This window comes from Triturus cristatus, chromosome 6 (assembly GCF_964204655.1).
Source record: "Triturus cristatus chromosome 6, aTriCri1.1, whole genome shotgun sequence".
Classification (NCBI taxonomy): domain Eukaryota; kingdom Metazoa; phylum Chordata; class Amphibia; order Caudata; family Salamandridae; genus Triturus; species Triturus cristatus.
In genome coordinates, this window is record NC_140589.1 from 366,981,202 (window position 1) to 367,004,670 (window position 23,469).

Consider the following 23,469-nt stretch of genomic DNA (forward strand, 5'->3'; position numbering starts at 1 on the left):
AGGTTTCAGGAAGATTAGATAGGAATTTGCTAAATCAAAAGGCAAACGTTGTTTGAAAATCAATTGGGAATCATTACACAGTGTCCAGCCTTTTTCACATTTTAGATAAACTGTGTAATGTCCAGAAGTAACAGTAGGTCCATCATGGAAAATTATTGCAACAGTTACAAAAGTTTTTCCTGAAATTGATAATTGCTGTCCTGTAAACTTCTTTATTAAAGTATCCAATTTTGAACCATCAGCTCGACATCGTTGCATCATTAAAATTACATACTGTCCGTATTCCTTTAAAATTAATGTTGAAAACATGTCAGAATTACACTCACCACATTTCATGCTATGATTAGCATCTTTAACTAATTTTGCAAAAGTGACTGTTTTACTCTCTGGCAATGTCAAATAAATAAACCTTTCATTATCAACAATAGAGCCACATATATTATAACAATTATCACAACTATGTTCCCATTTATAAGAGAGACCAAAAAAAATGTCAATGGGAACTCCTTCTTCTTCCACTACCTGAAGAAAATACATCAAAAATTCATGTGCATCTTGCTGTTCATTTTGAGAAAACTGTGTTCGTCCTGAACATACATCTAAAAGTTTTCTAATGTCAGTAGCACTTTCTATTTGAGTTTTATCTTTACTCAACTTTTGAAAAAGGAGACTCAGCTCTGAACAGAATCTTTTTCCCTGATTTACTATTATCTGCTCTTGCAAACTTTCCAGATAAAATGCAACATTCAGCACTACATTTGCGTAGCAGTTGACACCAGAGCTATTTTCAAAATGACATCCTACAACCTGTTCTTCATTTTCCTTTTTCTTTTTGCTTGCAATTACATCACTCCTCTTTTTTTTCCTCTTCTCTACATCTTCACTACAGATATTCTCATTTTTTCTTTTACGAGAAACTACACGTTTCTCCAACACAGGATACTGACCTAAATGAGGAGCATAGCTTCTTCTTAATCTATTATACTCCTTTACACAATTTGTATCAGCACTAACTTTTGATTCTTCAAAGTCTATCATGAATAAACCTGATAATGTTTTGACTCGTGACAAAGCAACATATGCCATACCTTCTTTGAACACAGTTGAACCAATGTTCACAAATGCACAATCTACAGTCAATCCTTGAGACTTGTGAATAGTTACTGCATATGCTAGAGAAAACGGAAACTGCTTCCTACGTACATATAAGTCTTTCACAAGCATAAAACGAACTGTACAACGACAAATATCTTTAACTTCATCTATCTGATCAAATTTTATTTTTAAACATTCAATTCCTTCTTTTTTCTGATAATTAATAAAACCCACAACTCTTCCCATCGCTCCATTAACTAAACCTTTCTCAACATCCAAATTTCTCCTTAAAAACACTCTACAGTTCATGCAAACATATAGATTTTTTTCTAATCCAGCTGTTTTGGAGATGTTCTTCTCTAGTGAGTCCAATTTATTTTTCAGTTTGCCTGTTACTGTGACAGTAATTCTTCCATCCTCAATTTTGTCCACTGCTTCCAATTTCCTGATCTCTTCCTTTTCCAATTTCAAAAGCTCCTCATTGAATATTGAGCATTCACGTAGAGTAGGCATTAAGCAGATGACACTTTTGTTTTCTGCAATGTTCTTGTATATCTTCTCTGCAACTATTTCTTCCTTTGGAAATAAATTATGTAGCAGCCGAGTCTGTAATGCTTTTTTGCCAGCTTCTGTGAGTAGTCCAATCCTGATATCTTTCAGAATACTTCCATATTCTTCATCGTTTGCTTGCCTCATATTAGTTGTAAGTTCCTTGTACTCAAAGAAGGACCAAATATTTGTATTACCGATGCTTCCCAATGACTTCTTCGTGTCTTCATGTGTCACAGTATTAAACACTGGTTGTCCTTTAACTGGAGTAAGTTGCAAAAGATCTCCAAAAACTATGACGTGTTTTCCACCAAATAACACGTCATAGTCTGTCTTCAAAATTTGCTGCATTCTTAAATGCACAAAGGCAAGCATTAAGTTTGATACCATGCTCACCTCATCAATAATGAGAACTTGTATCTTCTTCAATACTCGTGAAACTTCCAAGGATGCTTCTCCAGTTAGCTTGTTGAATTGTATTTTGTTCTCATGCTCCACTGGTAACATTAGCAAACGATGTAAGGTGATTCCTTTTATGTTATATGCTGCTAACCCAGTTGGAGCGGTAACCACACAAGACAACGTAGAATCCGTTTTTTGCTTTAGGTAGCTTCTGATGACTTTAATTAGGAAACTTTTTCCAGTGCCAGCTTGTCCGCTTACATACATCCTGATTGGATGAAATGATGTGCATGAGCACTCTTTTTTTACATGTAGAAATCCGTGATCAATTTTGTTTTTGATCTCTTCATAAATTTGTTGCTGCTCTTGATTCAGTTGTCTTTCCAAATTTTCTAAGTCTATAAATTCTTCTTGAGCTTGATTCATAGCTGTTTCCACTTCATTCATGGCTATTGATGCTTCATTTTCAACGATTGGTTGTCCTAGGGGATCTTGACTGTGTGTTCCTGAACTTTGGCTGTCCTGAGAACTGTCTCTAGCTATTTCTGCTGCAATTGTAGTTTCCTGTTCAATTTCTTCATTTAACATTTGCAGATAAGTTGTGAATGTATTGCATTGTATGCTGTCTTTGCAAGCATTAAATGAATCCTCATAGCTTTGAAATTCTCCCAGTAGTTCATCCTCTGTACGCCATGGTTTAAACAACTGTAAAAGAGCCAAGTAGTAAAATTCTTTCTTGTCGGTAGTGTCGCAACTCAGCTTCCGGTGATTTATCAAACTTCCTTTGGTTTGCTTCACCAAACATCCTTCTTCACCAACAACTTTATATTTTCCATTATTAATGTCTTCTGCAGCTTTCCGTGAATAAATGTAGTTCTGCAACACTTCATAGAGACACATGTTCTCCAGATGATGACTTCTCTTGGGATAATATGTGTCCAACATGTTTGTTTTCAATATATCTGTACTTTCTGGGTCATTCTCAGCCAAATATTCAATTTCTCCAACAGATTTCAGTACCCGATTTCTCATTGCTGCAAGGCCTAAACTTGCCCAAATTATTCTTCTTGACTTTGAGTAGAGACTTGCAGAAGATAACCTATCTGAACATTCGTAGGATCCAATTTCTCGATGCGATAACATCTTCAAACTGAAACTGTACAGCTTCTTACTAACAGTCTTCTCGTGAGAAATCTCTTCCCACATTTCCTTCAATTCTGTTTTTTCTGATTTCGTAATGTAAGACGTTACATATCGTGCAACAGCAATGGAATTGTCAGCTACATACTGTATATCCATGTTAGCGTTCCACATGGATAAAATGACTGGGTTGTAGTCATTTATATTTTTTGATTCTTCTTTTCTTTTAAGGTTGTAGGTATTCTTAGGTGATTTTCTTGTGATAGTATGTCTCACAGCTGACATAAAACTGTTTACTCTTCCATTTGAAAGAACAGGTCTAGGAAATCCAAATCGACATTTAGTGTAGTATTTTTCTTTGCTCTTGTATTTCCGTCGACAGTATTTTCCACACCGATGACTTTGGAAACGTAAAACTTGCTCCTTTAACTTGTTCTCTTCTGTGCTTTTTGGTATACCACATGTTGCATATTCTTCAATGTAAGATAACACTGCTTCATCAGTATCTGTTCCAAACTTTGGGGCATCCTTGATCCACAACAGCATATGAATATGAGGAGCACCTCTTGCCTGGTACTCTTTTCTCCAAAAGAAATCCACTACTTCTCCAAGGGGTGGATTTTTTTTATTGCAGATGAAGGACATCATAGCCTCAAATCTATGATTGAAATATCTGCAAACATTAACCGGATCCAATGAGCACAGTTCTCCTGCTGTCTTGTATTCGATGTTTTTAATGTTTGAATTGGCCTCTCGTAGAAAATCCAGTAAATCATCCCAAGCGTACTCGGCACAGCTTAGGGTAAGGAACCATGTTGGTGTTCCTAAATTGCGTAAAATGCATTTTAGTTCACCATGGCATCGGTACCAATATTCATTTGTCCCACGCTGACAAGCCATCAGATTGATCAGTTGTGTTTCCAAATGATCATCTCGGTGCTGCACTTTCTCCATAAAATCCTTAGCAGACACATTTTGTAAATGTACTCCACTTTTTAAAATGTGATTTACTGCATAGGACAGTGCAGACAAGTCGCTTTCAAATAAAAGATGGAACAAATAAGGAATACTTTGTCGAAATCTGGGATCTTCAGCATATAGTCTTGTAGTCCGATACTCTGAAGCTGGAATCTGTTCTGGACGTTCATCGTATCGTCCTCCTTTTCCCGTAGGAAACAGCTGGGGAAAACATCGAGCTTCCAAGCTCTCCTCCCATACACTCACGGGAGTTCCTTTTGCTTTCTTCATCTGAAAGAGATCAATATTGTCTCCCATAACTTCTTTCGAATGAAGAGGATGTATGCTAAAATGTTCATAAATTTCTTCTTCCTTTGTCTTGTCCACTTTTTCAATTTGTCCAGTTGGTGTTTCTGTGTCTTCTTGAAAATCTTCGTCTTCTTCTTCTTCTTCTATATAAATTGATTCATACCATTTGTTATTTTTTTTCAAATACAAATTTGCTCTTTGTACTTTCCGCACATCTACCAGCTCCTGCCAAATCTTCTTATTCTTTGTAGGTACACCATTAACCAGAATAATTAATGGTTCAGTTTCCAAAGTATCCGCATCAATAGTTTCCATATTTTTTTTCAAATCCAAGGGCAAATACACCACTCTACCTTTTAAACCTCTCAGTAAATCTGAAGGAGGTAATTTACCAGTTTTGGGCTCCATACGTACTATGGTCTGGAACGGATGAACACATTGAATGAGTATAGACTCATATGTATTTAATTCAGAAAGTTCAGCAGGAATAGCATCCAATTCTAAATTATTATGTACAGCTCTGGTCGGCATTCTATTTTCCTCTAACTTGTTGTAACAGTATTTACAAATACGCTGATCTTCACCCAATTCAAAACAATTTTCAAGAAATATATATGTGGCAAAATCCATCCACTTATAATTATCTTCATTTTCACTCTTTCTGTAGAGATCAACATTCCTAGTTTGTTTTCTATAATGAGTTCTGCGGCAACAAATACAAGTAACATTTGGTCTTTCATTAGAGACTATTGCAAATTTTGTTATGTGATCATTAAATGTCTTACTTACAGAAGGTTCTACATTCTCTTCCACTTCTTCCTCATTTACTGTGTCCTTCTCTGCACTGTTTTGTTCAGGACCAAAGTAACAAAACTGAATTTCATCAACAACCTTCTCTACATCTGATACCGTTCCTCGGAACAGAGCCCTATTCAATTCATTTAACTTTATTGCTGGACTTTTGGCAAAATACAACCGTCTCACAAACTTTCTCATTTCAGTATGATGAACAGCCAGCATCCTAAAATGATGGAAAACACTATTGCACACTTTTCTAGATAGACAAGCCAGAGAATGACCCTGCAAACCAGTATTCTCTCTCACTCTGCATGGATCCAGACTTTGAAGCACCTTAATCTTCTGTTTTACACTTTTTTTACTATATTCTCTTAGAAACTCTCGAAATCTGTCAATAGATTCCTGACGCACAGTGCAAATACTACTACAATTCCAAGTGTACACTGGGGCTTTAGGACGTCTTCCCATTGCCTCATCTGCCATCACTTGTACCTCATCTCTTGGAACCATTATCTCCTTCTCCAGTATGCAACCATTTTTTACTTCGTATGAACGACCTCTGGTGTCAACTGCATGCAGCAAACTATTACTTTGAAAATAGCTCTCTTCATTAAAAAAAGGTTCACTACTTGAACTATGCATCCACTTTCCTAAAAACACTTTACAAAAGTTTGTTCTGTTCACTACTCTTTTGCTTTTGCTTTGTGATTTCAGTACATTAACCATTTTATCTAATGTACGCATCCTATTCAAAATTAATATGAATAGTTTCCTTTTTAATTCTAATGCTTTTGCTGCAATGGCTTCAATTTCTTTTTTTCTCTTGTAATATTTTGCCTTTTGCTTATATTTCTTCACATCCTTTATCAAATTGGACATAACTCTTCTCTGAAACATTTTTCTACGTATCTCTTTAAACGCTGTTTTTCTGTTTATGTAAAACTTTTCAGTTGCAGAAGGTATATTTGCATTAACTAAATTCTCAATTTTTTGCTGTTCTCTTCGTTTTGTTACATTCTTCCCAGGACAGACATTTTGTACATTTTTCTTTGTTTTGAATATTTTTTTAAGAAATTGTTTTTTCTGCTTACCAGAAGATTTTTTCTTTTTCCCAACATGAGCATCTTCTACTAACTTTGGTCCTCCAGTTGTCTTCAAATATAGTTTTTTTTTTAGCGTTTTTTGAACTCGAGATTTTGTAGGCATCTTAAATTTTGTTCACTGTTCTTCAGCAATACCTGAAAAAAACTAAAAAAAAATCCTTTATTGTATTTAAATATATTACTACATTTCTTTTCACAATAGTCACAAAACAAAATTTCTTTGCCAATTTGAATGCACACAAACTGCTCTTTTTTTTGGGCAAGTGAAAATCTCTTTTACAAACTGTCACATTATGAAACCACTTTTCAGATTTTTTAAAAAGCCCATGTCCAGAGTGCTACACTCCAGCAAGGGCAACCAGCCTTAGTGAAGCTCAATGTATTTGCATTACAGACTGAAACCTGAAAACCCCACTCGCTTCTAAATACTGTGCATGACTATACACGGCAAGCACATGGGTGTGTGCTAAGACTCTGCTTCTTCCCCCAAAAATTCACTCCCCCTTTCCATCTAATGCAACTGTGAAATCACCAGAGCAAGACACAATAAATCTCTGCCTATAATTCCTCTATGCACACAGAGTCATGTTTTCACATTAGTCCCAAAACGAAATTTCTTTGCCATTTTTAAAGCACACTTACTGCTCTTTTTTTTTTCGGGGCAAGTGAAAATCACTTTTACAGACTGACACATTATGAAACCTTTTTTTTAAATTTATTTAATTGCACTTGTCCAAGCTGTTTTTTTCAGACCACCACCATGTGTATTCGCGGTGACTGCCTACACTCCAGCAAGGGCAACCAGCCTTAGTGATGCTGAATGTATTTGCATTACAGACTTAAACCTGAAAACCCCACTCGCTTGTAAATACTGTGCATGACTATACATGGCAAGCACATGGGTGTGTGCTAAGACTCTGCTTCTTCCCCCAAAAATTCGCTCCCCCTTTCCATCTAATGCAACTGTGAAATCACCAGAGCAAGACGCAATAAATCTCTGCCTATAATTCCTCTATGCACACAGAGTCATTTTTTCACATTAGTCCCAAAACGAAATTTCTTTGCCATTTTGAAAGCACACTTACTGCTCTTTTTTTTTCGGGCCAAGTGAAAATCACTTTTTACAATTGGAAATCACTTTTACAGACTGACACATTATAAAACCACTTTTTTTGATTTATTTAAATGCACATGTCCAAGCTGTTTTTTCAGACCACCACCATGTGTATTCTCTGTGACTGCCTACACTCCAGCAAGGGCAACCAGCCTTAGTGATGCTGAATGTATTTGCATTACAGACTTAAACCTGAAAACCCCACTCGCTTCTAAATACTGTGCATGACTATACATGGCAAGCACATAGGTGTGTGCTAAGACTCTGCTTCTTCCCCCAAAAATTCGCTCCCCCTTTCCATCTAATGCAACTGTGAAATCACCAGAGCAAGACGCAATAAATCTCTGCCTATAATTCCTCTATGCACACAGAGTCATGTTTTCACATTAGTCCCAAAACGAAATTTCTTTGCCATTTTTAAAGCACACTTACTGCTCTTTTATTTTCGGGCGAAGTGAAAATCACTTTTTACAATTGGAAATCACTTTTACAGACTGACACATTATGAAACCACTTTTTTTGATTTATTTAAATGCACATGTCCAAGCTGTTTTTTCAGACCACCACCATGTGTATTCTCTGTGACTGCCTACACTCCAGCAAGGGCAACCAGCCTTAGTGATGCTGAATGTATTTGCATTACAGACTTAAACCTGAAAACCCCACTCGCTTCTAAATACTGTGCATGACTATACATGGCAAGCACATGGGTGTGTGCTAAGACTCTGCTTCTTCCCCCAAAAATTCGCTCCCCCTTTCCATCTAATGCAACTGTGAAATCACCAGAGCAAGACGCAATAAATCTCTGCCTATAATTCCTCTATGCACACAGAGTCATGTTTTCACATTAGTCCCAAAACGAAATTTCTTTGCCATTTTGAAAGCACACTTACTGCTCTTTTTTTTTCGGGCCAAGTGAAAATCACTTTTTACAATTGGAAATCACTTTTACAGACTGACACATTATGAAACCACTTTTTTTGATTTATTTAAATGCACATGTCCAAGCTGTTTTTTCAGACCACCACCATGTGTATTCTCTGTGACTGCCTAACCAGCCTTAGTGATGCTGAATGTATTTGCATTACAGACTTAAACCTGAAAACCCCACTCGCTTCTAAATACTGTGCATGACTATACATGGCAAGCACATGAGTGTGTGCTAAGACTCTGCTTCTTCCCCCAAAAATTCGCTCCCCCTTTCCATCTAATGCAACTGTGAAATCACCAGAGCAAGACGCAATAAATCTCTGCCTATAATTCCTCTATGCACACAGAGTCATGTTTTCACATTAGTCCCAAAACGAAATTTCTTTGCCATTTTTAAAGCACACTTACTGCTCTTTTTTTTTTCGGGGCAAGTGAAAATCACTTTTACAGACTGACACATTATGAAACCTTTTTTTTTTATTTATTTAATTGCACTTGTCCAAGCTGTTTTTTTCAGACCACCACCATGTGTATTCGCGGTGACTGCCTACACTCCAGCAAGGGCAACCAGCCTTAGTGATGCTGAATGTATTTGCATTACAGACTTAAACCTGAAAACCCCACTCGCTTCTAAATACTGTGCATGACTATACATTGCAAGCACATGGGTGTGTGCTAAGACTCTGCTTCTTCCCCCAAAAATTCGCTCCCCCTTTCCATCTAATGCAACTGAGAAATCACCAGAGCAAGACGCAATGAATCTCTGCCTATAATTCCTCTATGCACACAGAGTCATTTTTTCACATTAGTCCCAAAACGAAATTTCTTTGCCATTTTGAAAGCACACTTACTGCTCTTTTTTTTTCGGGCCAAGTGAAAATCACTTTTTACAATTGGAAATCACTTTTACAGACTGACACATTATAAAACCACTTTTTTTGATTTATTTAAATGCACATGTCCAAGCTGTTTTTTCAGACCACCACCATGTGTATTCTCTGTGACTGCCTACACTCCAGCAAGGGCAACCAGCCTTAGTGATGCTGAATGTATTTGCATTACAGACTTAAACCTGAAAACCCCACTCGCTTCTAAATACTGTGCATGACTATACATGGCAAGCACATGGGTGTGTGCTAAGACTCTGCTTCTTCCCCCAAAAATTCGCTCCCCCTTTCCATCTAATGCAACTATGAAATCACCAGAGCAAGACGCAATAAATCTCTGCCTATAATTCTTCTATGCACACAGAGTCATGTTTTCACATTAGTCCCAAAACGAAATTTATTTGCCAATTTGAAAGCACACTTACTGCTCTTTTTTTTTTCGGGGCAAGTGTAAATCACTTTTACAGACTGACACATTATGAAACCACCATGTGTAACTACAACAAAAACAATTCCCATTTCTATTATTCATTTCTTAAGTTACCACATACATCCCCTCTCAAACTGTAAACTCACCTTTAAAATTAGTTAGTTGTGAAAGAAATGTGACACTCAAACAGCAGATTATCAGAGCCAGGATCTCTGTTGTGTTCACCTCTCTCCTCTCAGCAGAACCAGATAATGGCAAACTTTCCCTCTATTTTTCCACACATATACATGTAAGTTTCAAATCTCAGTGCTTCCCCCTTTTTTTCAAATGTAATCACACATTTCTATTGGTTGAAAACCAACCCTTTTCCAAAAGTACCCTTCCCCCAACTTGACTTCTGCCTAGTACCCTTCCCCCAACTTGACTTCTGCCTGCTACCATAGCAACAGCTCATGGAACACTGCTGTGTAGAGTTAGGTCAGAAGTTCGACACACAATGTTTCAATTCCACAGAGCAAGAGTGCTTGACTTTTCAAACCTTACAGCAAATCCATAGTACTGTTCTTTGGTTACACATTTTTTTGTACCAATACAAAACATGCTTCTATTAATTTACACATACAGCCTAGTTTTTATTCTAGAATGGTATGAAACAGCCAATCAGTTATTTTTGTTTTGAAAAAAATATGTATGCCTCCATTTCCAAACTGTCTTTCTTTTCATATTGCCATTCTACTGAAAGACACCTCCTGAGTGCATCCAGTTCTCCTTTGAAGATGTTCACAGTGTGGATTGTAGGGCACAGCTATGTCTTCTGGAGTGAAAAGTTTGCAGAGAAAACAGGTATGGTGAGAGACCTTGCTTTGCCAAATGTAGACATTAAATGGATTGGTCAGAGAGGGTTAAAGTGGCACCAATTGATGCCATTGGTGAAATCCTTCATGCAAATCCAACACCCTGACCTCATAATAGTGCACTGTGGTGGCAATGACCTAGGCACTTTGACTGGGGTAGGTCTGGAAATGCTTATGAAGGACACCTTTGCACAACTGTTTACACTTTTCACTAAAACTGCCTTTGTGTTTTCCAACATATGCCAAAGGCAAAAATGGAACTGGTCCAATCATTTCTGTCCGCAGATTGACAAAGCAAGAAAGCACGTCAACAAATCTGTTTCTGCTTTCCTCCGTGACTATGGTATGGGTGCCATTTACCACAACAACTTGCGTTATGACATGCAAGACATTTATAGAGGAGATGGTGTGCACTTCAATGATGAAGGGAACAGAGTCTTCCTCTTGAACCTTAGACTCTGCATCGGTACTTACTTGTAGGTACCACTAAAAAAATGACTTCATAAACACAACAGCTCTTTTTAGAGCTCCCTAATTTCTAAACTCTTAAATCTGCTTTTCATTTATTTATTTTTTTTTTTTTTACCGTACGCTTACCGTAAGCTTACGGTACGCGTACCCCGTGATTTTTTTTAAAATCAATAAATGTTTTTTTTGTACTTTTCTGTCCTTCTTTGACCCCCTTACAAATGTTAGGGGGTCTGTAACTCTCCTCATTGCCCCCTTTCCTTGTTTTCTCTGTTTTTTTTCTGAGTGAAACACACAAAATGGCGGCCGCCGCTTCCTGGTTTCGGCCGATTCGAATGTTTACTAAGATCTATGGGCCAATCAGAATCTCCTTCGCGCACGCCATGTTTCTTCCGTACGCTTACCGTAAGCTTACCGTACGCGTACCCCGTGATTTTTTTTAAAAATCAATAAATGTTTGTTTTGTACTTTACAGTCCTTCTTTGACCCCCTCACAAATGTAAGGGGGTCTGTATCTCTCCTCATTGCCCCCTTTTCTTGTTTTCACTCTTTTTTTTTCAGAGTGAAACACAGAAAATGGCGGCCGCCGCTTCCTGGTTTCGGCCGATTCGAATGTTTACTAAGATCTAAGAGCCAATCAGAATCGCGCTCGCGCACGCCACCGTACGCTTACCGTAAGCGTACGGTAAGCGTACCGTAAGCGGGCTCAGATATATATATTGATTTAAAGGCTATTTTCTCAGAATCTACTGAACAGATTTACACCAAACCTACAAAAGACACTTCCTTGACCTAGGGACTACCTCTCTGCCAAATTTTGAGTAATTCTGTTCAGCCGTTCGGGCTGTAGCTCGTTCTAAAGGTCCTATGGAAAAATGCATGGGAAAAACGCGTTTTGGGACCCCCCTTTTATCTCAGCCCCCGCTTGACGGATCCCCCCGAGACTTTCAGGGTAGGAGCGGAGCGTAGCGCCCCACCTATTTTGAGAAATTCGCGAGGATTCGTCGACCGGCGCCAAAGTTATTCAAAATAGAATGTTGAGGTTTTCCTATGGAAAAGGGGTCCTAACTATAACTACCTACTGGCGACCGCCAGTAGGTAATATATATATATATATATATATATATATATATATATATATATATATATATATATATGTATATATAGATATCTATAGCCATAAGAAACTGCTTGCACAGAGAAGACTCCACTCGCGATGGTGGGCAGCAGCATACACAGGTACGGCCTCTCAGTGCAAATTCTGCCATATGCCACACACGTTTCAGGATGATTCCCTTACTCACTGGCTGTCTTCTGGTGATCAACAGCTATGCATTTGCAATGAGAGGGCGTACCTGTGTATGCTGCTGCTCACCAAGCAATAAAAGGCAGAATTAAGATCCGAGTGGAGTCTTCCCTGTGCTCAGCATACCTTTTGCACCAGAAAATATAGCTGTGTCCAATAATCCACACAGACAGCATCTTGAAGGGATTTGTGTAGGTAATCAGACGATGTCTGCAGCTGAGGTAGGCAGGTGGAAGAATAAAATCTATCTAAAATGGTGGACAAGATGCTGTTTTTAAAAGAGTAGAGATTTGATTGGCTGTTTAAGAACACTCTACATATAAATATAGGGTGCATTTTACTTTGTTTACAAAGCATGTTTCTTATTGGTTATTAACATATGCTGGAAAGGTTACAGCATAAAGGATAAGGTAAAGCATTGCAAGCCAACCACACCTGCTATTGTCATTTGCAACATTGTGTGGTGAACTTGTGACATGGCAGCTAAGTTGAATGTTGCGTGACCTGTTGCTATGGAAACTGACATTATGGACACGGGGTGAAGATGTCAGTTGAGAAGTAGATAGATAGAAGTCTTTATTCGGTTTTTCAGCCAGAAAGAACCATAAAAGCACAATAACAGATAAAAAATAATGCACAAAAGAAGAACTTGATGTACAGAGATAAAATACCCAAGTGTTAAAATATGTATTAAAAACAACAGACACAATTAAGCATGTATCATAATAGAAGCAATTCTAGACAGTTAACTCGCCCTGCTGTTTCTGAGTTTTAAGGAAGATTTTATAAAACCAGTCAAAAATAATCTACTTTCGGAGTTTAACATTTGTAAATACCAAAGGGCTAGTCTAATCTGGGTAAAATTCTGTTTTTTTAAAAGGGGCTTTAGATAGAACATCCGGGGTAAATCGTAAAAGGGACAAATAAATAAAAAGTGCACCAAATCCTGCGGAGACTCATTGTCGCAGCCGCAGTTTGGTAACACTTGACCACGATGACAACCCCTTGGAACAGTTAAAAGAAGATGAAAATAGTCCAGCAGGAACCTAATTAACAAGTATCGCTCAAAGCCCGACAAGGGCCAGGATAAATAAGGCTCCATTAAAAGTGTAGTTTTCAACATGGCATGTTTTTGAACACTCGGTTTGTTTAATTCCACCTCTTCACGATTCATTTGTTGTGATAAGAAAAAGGTTTTCCTCACAAACTCTACATCAGCAAGTTTAATCGACTCGGGATTATAAAAATGATCTGGGCGCCCCACAGCAGAAAAGCAGTCTTTCAGATATTTTAGCCAAGGGATTTTAAGCATATTATCCATAGATATTGCTTCCCTTACGAGTAGATGATTTAAAATCAGATCTTTGTTTAGCCAACATTTTAACCAAAAAGTTAGTGGCCATAGTGCTAGAATGTCACTAATAAAAGGTGTACCAGTTTCTTCATGCACTATTTGGTTGGGAGTCCCGTTTGGAACCCCCAACAATTGTTTCAGGAAGATATTTTCTGCCACCACGATATCATTAACTGCCGCATACCCCCAGAGTTCACTGCCGTAACTCCCTATTGCCACACTCTTTGCCTGGTAGATCTTTAGTAGTGCAGCAATAGGTCGATTACCCATTTTCCTGGTAAAATTAAATATTGCAGCGTTAACCTGAGTTATCTCCCCCCTTTTCCTTTGGAGTAGAGGTCCCCATTTCAACTGATCATCGAACAACACTTCTAAATAAGAGAATGTTCTCGTTATGGGGACTTTCTCCTCATTAACCCTAAATAAATGTCTTAGGGCGCTGCCCCACCTGCATTATAAAAGATTTAGTGTTGTTAATCGATAAGTCACGAGCTTCCATAAAACTATGAAAAGCGTTTAATAGGGTTTGGAGACCTCTTGCGGTCCTAGCCAAGAGGACAGCGTCGTCCTCATATAATGATACAGGCAGACCCTTGCGGCCGACATAGGGGTAATCAGTACCAGTATTTAATAAAAACTCCTCCAAGTTTTTAATATATAAATTAAAGAGAAAGGGGGCCAAAATGCAGCCCTGCCTAAAACCCCTATGAACACTAAAATCCCTTGACACCCTTAGATCCTGTGAATACCTCACATTGGCCTTGGTATCCTGATGCAGGTCCCTCAGAAGGTTAACCAAGTTAGGCTCCACCCCCATGGCTCCATGGCCTCCCGGAGCTTCCCCCGGTTGACACAGTCAAACGCGGAGTAAAGGTCCATGAACGCCATGTGGATGGTGCCTTGCCGAGCCATGGTATATTTCCCTAGGACCATGTACAGGTTAAGGCATTGCGCTATTGTTGAGTGGCCAGGCCGAAACCCATATTGGATTCTGGAGATGATCCCATGCTCATTGGCCCAGGCTGTTAACCTGTCCAGGATTACTCCACCCACTACCTTGACCACAGAATCGATAAGCGAGATCGGCCTGTAACAGGTAGTTCTATTACGGTCACCTTTCTTAAATACTGGCACTATCGTAGATATCCCCCAAGACCTGGGGCAGCCATGTTCTGCAGCTGCGTTAAACACAGCAGTAAGAACTGGCGCCCAAAGAGATACTTTGGATTTAAATAAATCCGGGGGCATACCGTCTGGGCCAGGTGCTTTGTTACTTGTTAACCCCATGATACCTTTCTCGACCTTGCTAATTATAAAAAGTGGTAGAGTTACACTTTGATCACCTCTGTCTACCTCTATCTGAGGAATATTGCTATTGAAGAGGAAACTAAGGTGGGATACCCACTCATCTTCAGTGATATTGGTGCCAACTGAATTGTCCCCTACCATATCAAACATGGGTTTGTTGATAATACCCCAGAATCTTTCGCTGTTACGAAGGGTATTGGGGTCTAACAGATCTTGCCAAATTTTGTCCTTTATTTCTGCCTTGCGCTTTGCCAAGGCCTTTTTATAGGACAAGCGTAACGACCTGATCAATGTGGGATCCCTAGGGCTAATCTTCAAAGCCACCTTTAGCTCTCGACCAACTTTTGAACAGGAATGGTCAAACCATTTGGGGTCCCTACATGGAGGGCCCGACGTTGGTACAGTTAACATTTCGCCTACTTTTAAAACAATCCCGTCAAATGCTAAGAGAATATCTGGGGGAAGGGATACGGAAGACACACATAATGATAACTCGGGGGCACAGGTTTTATGGATCCTATCATATAGTTGATCCGAATTCACCTTAGACCATTTTAGGCGACGCCTTCCATCCATGCATTTCAGGACACCACAGGTTGGCGCCGTTTCCCGTAAATTTAAGAGGTTGCCAACCATTGAGATACATACAGGGTTATGATCACTATATGCGTTTTCCTGGATTTTAAAGCCTGAAATAATTGATTGTAGGCCATTGGAGAGAAGGATATGATCGATAAACCCCCCCCCCCGAATGACCTTGAAATGTGGGAACAGGTTGATAACTACAAACATCAACCAAAGACATAGCTGAAATTTAATCAAATTCATTTAATAATTGGTTCAGCACGTCTCCTCGGCCAGAGTGTTCAAAGTGAAGACCCCCCATCCTATGGCAATCCAAAGTTCCCATTGCAGTATTCATAGGGTTCCCACAAGGGTGCACATTGAAGTCCCCCATAATGAGGATCTGGTGGAACAGACTTTCACAGTGATTCCAAATGAAATCACCCAATCAGCAATCCTGCATTCCCCGCTTGGACTTACAGCATTGTAAAAGTTAATCAGGGTCACCGTTTTATTTCCTCTTTTTATTGTCACTGCTTGAATGTCAGCGTTGTTGGTAGTTATTATTTTAACAACACAGAACAAGGCTAGGTCAATGTACAAGGCCAAACCCCCTTTTGCTCTGCCACTACGTGATGGTTCAGCCGGCACAAAAAAACATTTATAGCCCTCTAAGAATATATCACTTTCTACCAGCCATGTCTCTTGCAAGCAGATCACCGGGAATGATCTTATAAATCCTACCCATTCTGGATCTTTAACCTTACCCGCCAGCCCAGCAATATTCCAGGAAATAACGTTATAGGCTAATTCCTTACTTGCAGCTGAGTTAAGCACTCGGGCTGTGGTCATATTCCCTATTGAATCGGCATTGTTGCCTGCTATGGTGACCCTCGTCGGCAATAGGGGGGCACAGGATGTTTGGCTGTTACATGACTCAGTGGCTACCTTGTGGTCTATAGTGCTTCCACTTTCGAATGCCCCGTAAATTTCATCCCTGGATTGGTGGAGTCAATCAACCCTTTCTAGGCTACTATACCTATTTAGTGTGTGTGTTTGACTGGGTGTATGCGATTTCACATACCGACACCCTCCCCGCACCACGATTCTTTACTAAGATCCATTCACTTTCCGAATCGGAGGGATGTGGTGTAGGGTAGAAAAATGACAGTGGGAGGGGTTGAATCGAAGACCCATGACTGTGATGACTCCAATTACAGATATGTCCCACAGTACGTGGGTCACTAAAATTCACTAGCACACAATCACCTTGTATAGTTTTTGGCCCATGCCCCACCAGGACATCCTGCGCACCATCAGGATTTTGCTGGAGATATTACGGGGGAGTGGTCTGTTTCTGTTAAGCCAATCAATGGTTTTATTTTTCAAAGACAAAAATGATTACTCATTCTGGTTGCCTATTTTAGGGACCCCAGTTAAAACTACCAGATATGGGCTCGATTCTGGGGTAAATCAATTCTAAGATCCACAGAGGGGCCTGCATCTGGTAAATCCAGCGAGGTTTCTTTAGACATAATGGCATTGACCCCTATTGAGTTGTTACCGGGTAATATCACAGGAGTAGGTGGTTCAGCTGTAGATACATTTAGAGTGGATGGTGCTAAAGGTGGGGTAGATTTATATGTTACAGCCCCCCCTGTACAGGATTCACTTGAACATTACCCAAAGACAGCACATTTAACTTGATCTTGTCCATAATTTCCAATGTAGCTTTCTCAATGTTGAGCAACCGCTGCTCGATCTGTGTCAGTCTATCTTCGAATGATTTAAAAGATGACCTTAGCAACAATCCCAGATTAGCAAGAACTAAATCCTCCGGTACCAGTAGTGCATCAACAGATTTAATCGTATCTGTGATAGTTTCAGACGGAGTTGATGACCGTCTTTTCTCTGTGTGATGCACGTCCTCAGAGCCTAAACCCTTTGGAGGTGTATTGCCGATGCTAACTCGTTTGGCAGGTTTAAGCTTCCTGCCTCCAGCAGCAGCAGCATTTGACCCCCGCTTCCTCTTCGATATAGCCCCTTCACGCTTCCCTCGCGTCTGACTGGTATTTGGTTTATCAGGTAAACTGCTAGTGGGCACCATGGTGGTCGCTGTAACCATAGAAGATTGAAGCTGATCAGTTGGTGCTATGGGGCAATGAGCTTGGGGGTAAGCGGGCTATGTACGGGGCAACAAAGGTGTTTGATCGTAAAAGCGGATCTGGGGTGCGAGCGTTAGCAAAATGTCCCAAAGAAGATCTTTTTGCCAGGGCAAGGTCTTGAGAAACCCGGCGCTCCATTAAGATGATTCCCTGGTCAATAACTGAATTTGCCCTAATAATGAAATTGTCCAATGTCCCTGTTAAGTTCCCACTTGGGTTCGCTACCTTGCTTCTACTTTTGCGTGCTGACATTTTACAATGCAAGCAACCAGCCAAGCAACTACTTACAAATGAACCCAGCTATTCAAATGCAAAAAGTGCCACGCGAAGAGAAGTGGCCCGGTCCGGTCTCCACCGGTCTCGAACGGACCCGCCCTTGGCCCCAGCTTTAGTCCGGCGTCACCCGCACGCGTCCCGCAGCGGGGGCTGACTGTTTCTTCAGTTGAGACGTATTATTCTCTGTGACCAATGGAAAATCGTTTTTAATCTGAAAAACACTGGGAAGCAATGCCATTTGTTGCTTATGTTTATATGTGTTGAAAAATTGAGGGAAAGTTTGCCAATACTGGTTCAACCTTTAAGAGTCTGTTGATCTACATTCTCTGGGTGAAAAAGAAAATCCTGAATGAGTGTGTGAGTTTCTGCATTCAACAGATTTTTTTAAATAGGTGAGTTGCATATTTTTGAGGTTAATTTAAAAAAGATTTGACATTTTTATTAAACTGTGTTGTTTGAAATATATTATTAAATGCTGAGATGTATATTGGGATAGTTTTTATGGTACTTGAAGCTTGTTTAAAAAACAGTATGTACAGTAATATATATATTTAAGTGTGTTGGAAGATATAGTTGAATGAAGGCTCTTATTTACCATTAATTGGTTAAATGTGTACTAAGAAAGTGTATTTTCTAAAATATTAATGTAGGGTGTAGTTTATTAGCCATGATTATTTCTTCTGTGTAAAAAGGTATAGTTTAAAAATATTGCATTATTATAGATAGTGTGGTAAAATGAGGTACAATTGTGCTGTTTGTAAAATGATCATATAAGCTGTTAATAATTATGAATCTGTTATTAGTTGGTACAGTTTGTGCAGTTTAAAAAATCCTTATAAAAAAAGTGTTCTTTATTACTCTTCTTCATTAAGTCTGTTGAGAGGTACAGTTTGATGAAGTTGCATATTTGTAGATTTAAAGGACACTATGTAGCTGCAAAGAAAGTCAGTAGATTTTATTCTTTCTGGTATGTAGTAGTTGGTATGTCATGAGTCAGGTATTTGTTTACATTATATTTATATTTGTATGAATTAATAAAAGGTATCTGATACATTAGAGGATTTCACACGTGGTGTAAATGTGATTTTATAAGTGTATGACAAGTGATTTTGTGGTTCTATAATGTCTAATTTCGTAGTTAGTATATAAGTAAATGTGCACAATCTATGCGGTACCTTTACCTCCACAGCACTAGTGATCCATACAGTAGCCATGTAGATAAGCAATCACACTGTTATTCCCTGTCCACTGCTACCACCATCCTGACAGCACTATGTATGTATCTACTCTCTGTGCTGAAACACAAGCACTTGAAAACTTACTCTCCTGTCAACTACCAGCACTGTCACTATGTAGTCACTGTCCATAAACCTGTAGAATGCCTCAGACATTAAGACACATAGTGCTACAGTGAAATGTGTGCAGGCCTGTAACCCCCAGCAGACTTCTGATTCACCATTTCAATAACCAGGTAGTTTTTATGCAGTGCCCCAATGAGCCTATCAGTCTCTGTCCACTCCTGCAATTATCCTGACAGAAGCATGTCCTTATCTAATCACTGTGCTAACACACAAGCACTTAAAAACTCACTCTCCTGTCAACTACCAGCACTCTCACTATCTAGTCAGTCTCCATACACCTGTAGAATGTCTCAGGCATTAAGACACATAGGGCCCGATTCACAGAACTAACTTAAGACAAAATCCAAACTTACTACCATTTTGGTATTAACAAAAGGCACTTACTCATTTCGGTATTCACAGAAGTTAGGAGTCCTAACTTTAGGACTCCTAAATGCCTTCTGTGAATACCGAAAGTCTTAAAGTTAGGATTTTTCTCAGTTTAGGAGTAGTAAAGTTAGAACTCCTAACTTTAGGACCCTTAAATGCCTTCTGTGAATACCGAAAGTCTTAAAGTTAGGCTTTTTCTCGGTTTAGGAGTAGTAAAGTCAGGACTCCTAACTTTAGGACTCCTAAATGCCTTCTGTGAATACCGAAAGTCTTAAAGTTAGGATTTTTCTCCGTTTAGGAGAAGTAAAGTTAGGAGTCTTAACTTTACTACTCCTAAACTGAGAAAAATCCTAACTTTAAGACTTTCGGTATTCACAGAAGGCATTTAGGAGTCCTAAAGTTAGGACTCCTAACTTCTGTGAATATCGAAATGAGTAAGTGCATTCTGTGAATACCAAAATGAGTAAGTGCCTTCTGTGAATACCAAAATGGTAGTAAGTTTAGGATTTTGTCTTAAGTTAGTTCTGTGAATCGGATCCGAAGTGCTACAATAAAATGTGCGCAATAAATGCAGGCCCCTAACCCCCAACAGAGTAGTGCCCTAATTAGACTGTCACTCTCTATCCAGTCCTGCAATCATCCTGACAGAACCATGTCCTTATTTACTGTCTGTGCCATTACACAAGCACTTAAAAACTCACTCTTCTGTCAACTCATAGCACTCTCACTATCTAGTCAGTGTCCACACACCTTATTGGATGCCTCAGGCATTAAGACACATGGTGCTACAGTGAAATGTTTGCAATGTATGCAGGCCTCTAATCTCCAGCAGACTATTGATTCACTTTTATAATAAGCCACATAGTTTTCATGCAGTCTCCAATCAGAGTATCAGTCTCTGTTCACTCCTGCAATCATCCTAACAGAAGCATGTCCTTATCTAATTTCTGTGCCAACACAGAAGCAGTTACAAAACTCACCTTCCTGTCAACTAACAGCACTCTCAGTATCTAGTCACTGTGCATACACCGGTAGAATGTCTCAGGCATTAAGACACATAGGGGTCGATTCCGATACCGGGTCCCGAGAGCTGTCTGCAGCCTTACCGTGTGACCGACACGTACCCGTAGCCGGTCCGTCCTGCAGAGGAAGTACGATGCGCATAACTGCCAAAAACACGACCAACACGTAGGCTGTGAGTCAAGCTCCATTCTCCGTCCGAGCCGTAACTCCTAACTCTGAACCGAGTCGCCCGGTATCCATAGCAGTTTGTGGCCTGACAAGTACGATGCGTACTTCCAACGCGCTGGACGGGTCGCTACGTACGGCACATCACAGCATCCAGAAAACAAGCATATCAGCTACGATTCGCCCCACAACTCAATCCACGGCTACCAGACGGACCAGCTTGCAGCGGGTACGAGACGGAGCAACAAGCAGCGTGTACGACATGAACACATCATGAATCCCATCGCGCAGGTCATACCAGTACTCTACATCTATGACCGGATCAGGAATCGACGCCGACGGTGCAGGCGGTAAGTCAGACACCTACCACACAAACAAACGACACGTACCTGCAAAATGGCACACACACACACACAGGGGATCCACATCCTGGCCACAAACAACTGGCCACCATAGGGGTTGTATGACCAGCACCACTACCACCCCCACCCATAGGGCTTATGTTCCCCAGCACTCCTGCCACCCCCAGTCATAGGGGACCTGTTGCGCATCACCCCTGCCACCCCCACCCATAGGGCTTATATTCCCCAGCACTCCTGCCAACCCCAGTCATAGGGGACCTGTTGCCCATCACCCCTGCCACCTCCACCCATAGGGCTTATGTTCCCCAGCACTCCTGCCACCCCCAGCCATAGGGGACATGTTGCCCATCACCCCTGACACCCCCACTCATAGGGGACCTGTTGCCCATCACTACTGCCACCCCCACTCATAGGGGACCTGTTGCTAATCACTACTGCTACCCCCACTCATAGGGCTTATGTTGCCCAGCACCACTACCACCCATAGGGCTTATGTTCCCCAGCACTCCTGCCACCCCCAGCCATAGGGGACCTGTTGCCAATCACCCCTGCCACCCCCACTCATAGGGGCCCTGGTGCCCAGCACTACTGCTAACCCCACTCATAGGGCTTATGTTGCCCAACACTACTACCACCCCCACCCATAGGGCTTATGTTCCACAGCACTCCTGCCACCCCCAGCCATAGGGGACCTGTTGCCCATCACCCCTGCCACCCCCACCCATAGTGGACTTGTTGCCCATCACTACTGCCACCCCCACCCATAGGGGACCTGTTGCCCATCACCCCTGCCACCCCCACTCATAGGATGGGTGATGCGCCACACATCATTCATACTCCAACATTAGGCATGTCAGCAAAATACATCCCCCCTAACATCATGACAACAGTGTGTAGTCTGTGACAAATGCCCACAACAGTGATTATGACTTCGAACATACAATGTAACTAACAGCACATGTGTGACCAACAAATGAGTGTGCCGTACACAAGGCAAGCATCACTATAGCACTGTGTCAATGTAAAAAGAACACCCCCTCACTGTGTAGAACAAAAGTTAAGTGTGGGCTTCCAAACTGCAACAGATGTTGAGCATTGTGGTGATGGGGTCTAAACCCCCCCTCATCACAGTGACCAAAAGGTAAGTGTCATCATGGGCAAAGCTGCAAATAACAAACAGCATGTATGATCCCTGCTCCCAACACATTAAACACTTCTGGGGCAAACTAGTGGTTGTGTCCCATTCCCACAGAGATGTGGTGAGGCTATCAGTGCTGTGAAAACCTAACACACTCTTGGCCTAGTGCAGACAAGCACTACACATGGGGGCTGACAATGCATACAGTGTACAATGACACAAGAGCAGCAGTGACCATCACCAAGCATACACACATCTCGAAAATAGACACACTAATCAAAACAACCTGTGTAGACTGTAGGTGTCAGCTCACAAACTCCCATTCCATGCCAGCAATGGCACCTAACAACCAGGATGAATGTGCACAATGATGTGGTATGACTCACAGGGACAGCAGGGAAAATCACAGAAACAGCATCCAGACAAAGGCCCACAACAGCAATACCAATGCACTGGTGCAGATGCACAAACACAAACAGGCAACCTCACACTGCACATCTGACAAAGCATGTGTGTGTGTGTGTCTCAGTATCCCCAGGCAACTACACAACACATGAGGGGGGCTGAACCACAGTGACACAGATGTGGACACAGTGCCATACAAAAGTAAACCATCATTGGGACACCCTTAGTGGGCAATCAGGCGTTGTGAGATGAGAGGGAGCACAACAGACACATGTGACAAAAGCTTGAATGAACACCAACTAACACAGCAAGAGACTGACACACAACAGCACTATCCCCAGGGACCGGACATTGGGGTGACACAAGCATGCATGACACCTCCACTGTGAAGACAAAGGCAGATGTCATACAAACTGGGAAACCCAGACATGTGTCCTGTTCCACAAACGCACATCACACATATACAAACACAAATCACTCACCATGGCCCCTCTTCCACGGACAAACGGGAGCTAGGGGACCATCCATGCAAACATTTACACCAGTCCACCCTCAACACCACACACCCTGAACTGCATCAATGTGCATCTGTGAAGCCCACATGGACAGGTGACTGGGGGAGGGTGTCCGGGTATTA